The sequence below is a fragment of the Rutidosis leptorrhynchoides genome, chromosome 1 (genome assembly GCF_046630445.1).
Source record: "Rutidosis leptorrhynchoides isolate AG116_Rl617_1_P2 chromosome 1, CSIRO_AGI_Rlap_v1, whole genome shotgun sequence".
Taxonomy (NCBI): domain Eukaryota; kingdom Viridiplantae; phylum Streptophyta; class Magnoliopsida; order Asterales; family Asteraceae; genus Rutidosis; species Rutidosis leptorrhynchoides.
The window spans coordinates 530,482,850-530,492,896 of record NC_092333.1 but is presented as its reverse complement, the minus strand read 5'-3'; positions in this window follow the sequence as shown (position 1 = coordinate 530,492,896).

The window sequence follows — 10,047 nt, the reverse complement described above, 5'->3', positions numbered from 1 at the left end:
TCTACCTTCAAAGAATCCAAATGATTCGGTGTCTGCTAAAATCCTTAGCAAATACCTTGCTCCTTACTCTAAAACCCTTGCGAACAATATTCTTCATCATCCTCTTATCTTAAATATTCTAAGATATCATCGTATCTTCCATTATAAATATCCTTCATATTTCTGAAGATATTTTCATAACCATTCTTATCTGAAATCATTTATTCCTTCGCATTATCTGTATCACATCATAAAGAAAACTGTTTTAGTTTCTAAATATCTAAAACCTCTGAGTGTAAAGTATGAATGTTTTTGAAGTAATGTTGGGAACTAAAGCATGAGTTAGTATAATATAATGACACTTGATCAACGTGATTATATTACAGTAAGTCATGCTGAGTTTCTAAATGGAACGTAATGATTCACAGACCATAACGTCATCATGTACCATGTTACATGACTCTTACATTCAATCTAATCTCTAAACATATCAAGAACATATTCTATTGATAGTTCTATCTTTTCCTTTGGATTCTGGTAATTTCACAAGTCAAATTGTGCTATTACAATTTCTCTCTTAGAGCATTAGCTATGTTCATTCCGAATTTCATATCTATGAATTCTAGACCATTATTCGCTTGACTTGAAGTCGGGAAAAGAAGACGGAAGCATGAAACTCCAAAATATAAGGTAAAATATAAGCACGAAGACAACGCATAAATTACAAACCGTGTATATCGATGCGTATAGCAATATAAAGACACGAGAAAACTAAGAACACTATAAACCCAAGAGCATAGTGGAAATTAACGGATTCCTCCGGTGGAAGATGAAAAAGAAGAATGACAGAAGTGATAGTCAAGAATATATCTAGAATTAAAACTGGATGGAGCATATTGACGAATGTTTTGGAAGTACGAAGAAAGGAAGAAAGTATAAAAGATGGGAGATGTGGAAATAAGGAAACGTAGGAGGTTGATTTATAGTAAAATATCCGACAGAGAAATCGAGACAGATTATTGCATTAAATCGAAGAGGATCATAATTTCCTTAATCGCCGAAGAATCAAATCTTATTAAGATTACAAAGATTTTCTTTAATCCGAAAATCAACCGTGACGACGTCAAAAGTTAAAACGAATCTTTACTTTCCTCATTTCACTATTTTGCGATAGCTTCACTCATACACTTCACATAATCGAATTGTTTTATCCATATTACACACTGATGATAAAACTCTAAATTTCAACTCGTATTCATCATGAAAACATACTTATTGTCATCCATGACGATCTCGATCAAATTTCGGGACGAAATTTCTTTAACGGGTAGGTACTGTAACGACCAGGAATTTTCGACTTATTGATTATACTATTTACATGAATTAAAAATTCCGACTTGATAAGCAATGAATTTTAATTAGTCTTGAACCTCCGGAAAGAGTTTTACACAAGCTTTTGGTCACCCTTTTATTCCGACGATTCACGAACGTCATAACTTGATTTAATTGTTTAATTATTGTGTATATATATGGATTTATATATATTTAACTTGAAAATATGATAATTAAATATCTCATTAAGTATATTAACAAAGTGTTATATATATATTTTCATACTACTAATTTAAAGAGTTTTTGAACAATATATATGTTACTATTTAAACGACGTAATTAACTTATGTTAAAATGTATTTACATATAATGTATTACGAGTGTAAATACATCCTTACAAGTATTTAATACACTTTATAATATACTAATACATATAAAGGATAGCTATACTCGTATTTTTGTTCAATTTCCTCAAGAATTCTACTCGCATTCATACGGTATTTTTACCCGTATTGTACACAGCTTCTAGAAGTATTTACTATTGGTATATACCAATAGAAATCTGCAATTATTTGTGTAATATGTCATCCATGACCTAATCAATTTAATATATCATCCATGACTTTATCATTTTAACTTATACTAGATATTTTCACTAAAAGCCAAATTTTCAAGCCTTTAAATAAGCACCATTTCTAACTCATTTTTACACATTCATTTTCCAAATTTTACTTCGAATTTTCACACACACTTGCAAGAAATCTCTCAAGTTTTGTTCTACTATTTCTTTCCAGCAACTTTACATTCTAAACTTGAGTTAAAAACTCTACTTCAACTCTTGTTCAATTCATATGTTTATAGCTATCTATATAATAGTTTATAAACTAGAACATAGTTTAGTTGATTCTAAACTTGTTTGAAGAACTAATCTATCCCTTCTAAATTAACTCTAATAACACTTATTTATATGTATTATGATGTTATATTAAGTTAATATAAGAACTTATAACTTGTACATATGAAGAACACCTTTAAACTTAACATATATCGTTTAATCTCCATTCGGTAAAAAGCGGGCTGTTTTGGGTTGGGAATTAAAAACCTATCTTAGACTTTGAGTTCGAGGCTAAGACTTTGGAAATATGTTAATATATGTAAATAAGACTTCCAGTATTTTTTTCAAGATTTTAGACAAAGTGGAAGTATTTTATCAAAAATCATATATTGGGTGGGTGCCGAGATTCTTCCAAATCAGTCCACCGGCACAAAAAGAGGGTAAAACTCTGAATATTAATACATGGGCTGAAATTTTCGAATTTTTTTTGAAAAATTAACTTCTTAAGTAATCCATAGAAAATTGATTCACTTTAAATGGAGTTGTAATGAATATTTGGCGAGCAAAACAAAATCTGCTAAAATTAACGTTGTATGGACGAAATTTATATTGTAAAAACTATATTAACCATATCCTTGCTAAATTTTCCTATATCCTATATATATTTGGACATGTTATCATTAGTATAACAAAATATTATAATCTTAGTTAATTCCGAGATTGTATATATATAATAATCTTGGTACATTCCATACAATAAGTATATAATGCGTTTTGATAAATCCTAAGACAATAAGTATACAATACGTTTTGATAAATTCTAAGACAATATGTATACAATACGTCTCTGGGTTAATGCAAAGACAATACGTATACAATATGTCGTGGGGTAATTCTAAGATTATATATATACCAATTATTGGACTATTGGACATTTCGAACTATTTTGGACTACTAACAAAGGACTACTAACATAAAAATGTTAAAAATTAATATATAAGTATTCTATGAACTTGTTTTATTTTATTCGCATGTCGTATTATTATCTGAATCATTATTATTGTTATAGGTTCGTCAATCCAAGGACGACGACCATTTTTTTAATAAGCTGAAAACTTATTATTAATATACTTTTACTACCGTGAGTATATACTCCCATTTTTAAACTCTAAAAATATTTTGGGATGAGAATACATGCATTTTATGTTTTACGCCATGGACACAAGTACTTAAAATATATTCTACGTTGAGTTGTACCACCTCGCATATCTTCCCTAATAGCTTGGTAACTAATTTTTACATGTAAGAACATGTAAGCGCGAATCCTATTGATAGATCTATCGGGTTTGACAACCCCAACCGGGCTAGTCGCTATAGTATCGTAAACGGCTGCATAGTACTTCATTTTTATTACACTTGGTACAGTGTAGGGAGATTTCATAATAAAGAGAATATGCTACATTAATGGTTAAGTATGGTTACCGAAGCGCTCAACAACTTATAGAATACTTTTATACACTTGCGAGTGTACATATATTTATAACTATGAAATCTTGTGGTCTATATTTATATCAATGCTAAACCTATATATCTCACCAACCTTTGTGTTGACTGTTTAAATATGTTTATTCTCAGGTCCTTAAGAAAGTCTTCCGCTGTTGCATTATCTGAGCAAGCTGTGCATGGAGTCTCATGCTTTTGTTTAAATGAAGTGTTGCATTCCATAAAACCTTTGTCATGTATTATATTCGACAGTTATGTCATGTGTGTAGTATTTGGTAACCGATGTATCATGGGGATTATTTCTTAAATAATCGACCACTTGTTTAAAACATGCATTATGTATAATAATAGTGTGCTTTTTATGAAACGAATGTAATATTTTTCTAAAACGTATCATATAGAGGTCAAATACCTCGCTATGGGACCAATGAATAACGCACTGCGTTTATAGTAATATGGACGGGCCGTTTCAAGGGGTCGTGCTTGACCATGTGTAGCCTTTTACATATTTTCTTAAAAAAAATCTTTTGACACAAAATATAAGTTTTAGCTTAATCGTTTCGTTCTAACAAATGTTCTGAAAACCGATTTCTAGCAATTTTATTAGATCTTTTGGGCAAAAACAAAGTAAGAATTTTTCAAAATTATCCAATATCCATTGCTTAATTAATTTTGGATAAAAGAATTTTTCAAAACTTGGCGTTTTATGGTTACTTGACTTCTAAAACCTTCGAGCTTTAAAAATCTTACCCATTTACCCCACACTCAGAAGAACATTGTCCCTAATGTTCTCTAGAAAGAATATTTTGATACTATATAAATTAAGGACATTGACTTCTAAAATTCTAAGTTAGTTGCGGGATTTACCCCACACTTAGAGATTTTAGTGCTTTATAATCAAAATAGGTTTGAGGAAGGATTACTTCCCTATGGTCGTGTTACTTTCCTAGTGCTGGGCCTTTCTACGGTCAATCTCCTAGGGACCAGTCTCTTTTGATAATATTTCTGCATGAAGAACACAAAGAGAAAGGCAGCATTTCTCTATTGACCCATCCTAATCCATCTGGACGAATACATTACATTTGGTTACATTGCGAGGTACTTGACCTCTATATGATACATTTTACAAACATTGCATTCGTTTTTAAAAAGTCAAACTTTCATTACATTGAAAGTTGACGGCATGCATACCATTTCATAATATATCCAACTATAATTAACTTAATAATAATCTTGATGAACTCGACGACTCGAATGCAACGTCTTTTCAAATATGCCATGAATGACTCCAAGTAATATCTCTAAAATGAGCAAATGCACAGCGAAAGATTTCTTTCATACCTGAGAATAAACATGCTTTCAAGTGTCAACCAAAAGGTTGGTGAGTTCATTAGTTTATCATAAATAATCATTTCAGATAGTATAATAGACCACAAGATTTCTTTTTCATAAACATCATTCTCGTATCAGGCATTTCGCAAACTGCATAGAGATAAAAATCATTCATATGGTGAACACCTGGTAACCGACCTTAACAAGATGCATATAGAATATCCCCATCATTCCAGGACACCCATCGGACATGATAAACTCAAAGTACTAAAGCATTCCGAATTCCAGAATGGGGCTTGTTGGGCCCGATAGATCTATCTTTAGGATTCGCGTCAATTAGGGGTGCACTAACTCTCAAAATTAGTGATGTTCCCTAGTTCTTAGATTACCAGACTATAAAGGGGCATATTCGGTTTAATAATCCAGCCATAGAATGTAGTTTTAAGTACTTGTGTCTAATTCGTCAAACATTTATAAAGCAGCACATGTATTCTCGGTCCCAAAAATATATTGCAAAAGCATTTAAAAAGGGAGCAAATGAAACTCACCTAATGTATTTTGTAGTAAAAATACATATGACTATATTGAACAATGCAGAATTGGCCTCGGATTCACGAACCTATATCATGTATATATTTATTAAAACATATAATCATAATCAAACAAATGTATATATATTTACTTATGTAATTGTTATAATAATTTATAAGTTTTATTATTTAATTATATATTTTCATTTTATATAAAATTAATAATATAGTTAAGTTATGTGTAAAATATATTTTTATATATATAGTCTACATTTTTATATTTATAATCTTAACATCGTTATTAAAACCTTTATCTTCATAGTCGTAATTATTTTAATAATAATACTGACATTAATACTATTTATAAAATAATAATTTTTACTGCTACTACTGGTTAAGATAATGATCCTACTAATAGTATAATAAATATGATACTCATGATGTTATTAATAATAATACTCATAATAACCTAGTAATATCAATAATAATGATAATAATAATAAGGATAATAATGATACATAATGATATTACTAATAGTTATAGAATGATAAAATATAATAATAAATTGTATAATTTTCTTAATAATAATAATGATAATAATAATAATATTAGTTATGTTAATGATAATGATAATAATACTTATAACATTAATATTCGTGATAATAATAATTAACACAATAATACTCACATAACCAATAATAATAACAATAATAATAACAATAATAATAATAAAAATCAAAAAATTTTAAAAAAATAAAATAAAACTACCTCAATAAGCCTTTTATAAAAAAAATATTGCACCAAGCCTGGCTCGAACCCGAGACCTCCTGAATACTCGCAAACAACTCAAACCATTACTCTGTCTCTGACTTATCTAATATTAATAGAACTAAAAATTATATAACCGGTTTTCACGCAATTTGCATTTTCATCTTCTTCATTATATAAATCGACTAGCAAATTAGAAATTATATCAATGTTTTTACTTGTTTGATTCAACTTTGTAATTTAAACAGACATGTAATTACGATTTAAAATTTAAAAAATAAAATAAAAATACCACAGCAGCCTGCTGTGTCGTAAAAAAATATATATATCTCAAATTATGATTTTAAAATTTTAAAGGTTTTGAGACTCTAAATCCTTCATAAAGTTTGTTTCAAATGATCATTATAATAGACTAATATCATCAATCTAACTTAAATCTCAACAGAAATCTCGAATTTAATTGAAGAACAAATGTTGACTTTTAGTTTCAAATCTTTGACTCTAAAATTCATACTCATTTTAAAGAATTGAAATCTTTAATTTTGCAGATAGTTTTACTAATTAATTTATAATGTATCTGCATTTTTACTTTTTGTAAATTCGTTCTAATTTGAGTTGTTGTTCATCACAGTCACGAACAACATGAACACCAAATCGAATGATAAATTTCAGATCGTTTTAGGTTATAATTACAACATGATTTATGTTGTAAATCATTCAAAGAAACTTTCTGGATCATAAATTGATCCATAAACATCAATAGGAACTCGAATTTTAAGATAAACAAATCAGTTGACTTTTTGAGATTTAAATTTGACTTCAAAATTCGAAATTAGTAGAGAGAATTAGATAATGAGAACTTACAGATAGTTTAAATGGATGATTCTTAACACAACTACATTTCCAGATTTTGCTAATTCGTTTGAAATTGGTCTCTTGTATTTTGAGTTCAAGAACAGGGGAAAGAAAAAAAAACGGGTTTAGTTCTGTTCTGTTTATTTCTGATTTTAATTCTTGAATGGAGTCAGTAGTGCAGTATGTAAAGGAATTATGTGATTGATCAAGTGGTTAAGTAATTGTTTTACAGTTGTACCTGGTCGACAAGAATCATAATTTTGAAGAAAAAAATGAAAAGGCAGACTATGATGCATAACCGATTTTGTATGTATCTGATCTTTATTCATTTTATTTTTAATAATTAATAATAATAATAATAATAATAATAATAATAATAATAATAATAATAATAATAATAATAATAATAATAATTATATTAATATAAGTAGTAATAATAACAATAAAAATGATAATAATAACTATAAATAAATAAAAAAAAATCTATAATAATTTTATTAGTGATAATAATGATATATCGTATTATTTATAATAATAATAATAATAATGATGATAACTATAATAGCTATAATAATTATAAAGGTAATAATAATAATGTAACAATTTATATGTATTAAACTTTATATCTATATATCATACTAATATTACTAATATTAATATTAATATTAATATTTATTTTAATGATAATAAGAAAAATAATAATAAAAAAACTAATATAAATGTTATATTTTATCTTGTACTTACATATATTAATATTATTAATTATCTAATATGAAATGTTTATATATATATTTAATATTTTTACATCTTAACAATATACATATTACGTATAAAATTTATATATATTCAAACTATTATATATATTTATGTTTTTAAATATCAAATTTTATTACTTAGATAAATATTAATTATTGAAACTAATAAACTAAAAGTATAACATCATATATTTAATACTTTGTTATTGTTGACCAATTATGTTCGAAATTCTTTATATTCAATATATCTTATATATTCATCATAACAAGTTTCAGTTATTTTAATTTACCTTTCATAATAACTAAGTCACATAATAGTTCATTAATATATTTAATTTATTATATATAATTATCTACATATTTAATTTATATATATATATATATGTATATATATATATATATATATATATATATATATATATATATATATATATATATATATATATATATACAGTTTACAATTTAAAGGTTCGTGAATCGTCGGAACTGGTCACAGATTAACTGAATTCATGAAAACAGTTCAAAAATTTTGAGACTCAACATTACAGACTTTGCTTATCTTGTAGAAATCATAATAAGATTAAGTTTAAATTTGGTCAGAAATTTCTGGGTCGTCACAGTACCTACCCGTTAAAGAAATTTCGTCCCAAAATTTGAGTGAGGTGGTCATTGCTAACAATAAAAATGTTTTCATGAAGAATATGAGATGATAAATAGAGTTTTTATCATTATTGATTAATATAGATAAAACGATTCGATTATGCAGAGCGTACGAGCGAAGCTATCACAAAATAGCGAAATGAAAGGATAAAGATTTGTCTTAGCTTTTGACAGAGTCAGGGTTGAATTCCGGAATTCAAGGGATTTAAAGAAATCTTCGAAATCTAAAAGATTTGATTCTTCAACAAATAAGGAAATTAAGATCTCTATAATTAACTACAGTGATCTGCCTCGATTACTCTGCCTGATATTCCCATTTGTAATTAAACTTTTCATGTTCTATTATTTTCACCATTCCTATACTTTCTTTCTTAGTTAATACATCCAAAAGATTGTGAAAATGCTTAATCCCGTTCTAATCCTTGATATTTTTCTAATTATCATTTCTGTTATCCTACTTTTCAATCTTCCACCAGAAAAATCTGTTTACTTTTACTATTTCCTTGGGGTGATACTATTCTTAATTCTACCGTGTCTTTATATTGCTATTCGTATTAATATCCATGGTTTGTAACCTCCGTGTTGTTATTGGACTTTATATTTTCTCTTATATTTTGGAGCTCTTTGCCTTTTTATTATCTTCTCGACCTCTAGTAAAGCGAGTAACGGTCCAGGATTCGTAAGTATGACGTTTTGAATGAACATGACTAATGTTCTAAGAGAGAGATTGTAATAGCACGATCTTAATTGGTTAAGTTATCAGAATTCATGAGAAAAGATAGAACTATCAAGAAAATATGTTCTTGGTATGTTTGTAGATTAGATAGAATGTAAGAGTCGTGTAACATGGCACATGATGGCGTTATAATATATGAATCATCATGTTTCATTTAGAAACTCAGCATGAATTACTGTAATATAATCACGTTGATCAAGTGTCATTATATTATACTAACTCATGCTTCAGTTCCCAACACCACTTCAATAACATTCATATTTTATGTTTGATTTTTTTTTTTTAGAATTTAGAAACTAAAACAGTTTCTTTTATGATGTAACGCAGATAGTACGAAGAGATAAATAATCTCAGATGAGAATAGTTATGAATATATCTTCAGAAATATCGAGGATATTTATAATGAAAGATACGATGATATCTTAGAATTTATAATATCAAAGGAAGAAGAAGAAAATTTGTCCGTAAGGGTTTAGATTCAGAAGTAAGGTATTCGTTAATGTCTTTAGCAGGTACTGAATCATTTAGATTCTTTGAAGGCAGGTTTAGTCTTTGTGATTTGTCTACGGCCTCCATCATAGTTTCGCATAATCCGCTTTTTGGTACTAAATTTTCTATTGAGTGTTTCCAACACTCCATTCTTTATCATCATACATTTGACTGTTAAGGTCGTTTACAGTTTTTTTGCTGCTTCATCAGTATTTTTCAACATTCAGAGTATTAATTTGTAGACTGGGTGATTTTCAGAATTTCAGAATGGAA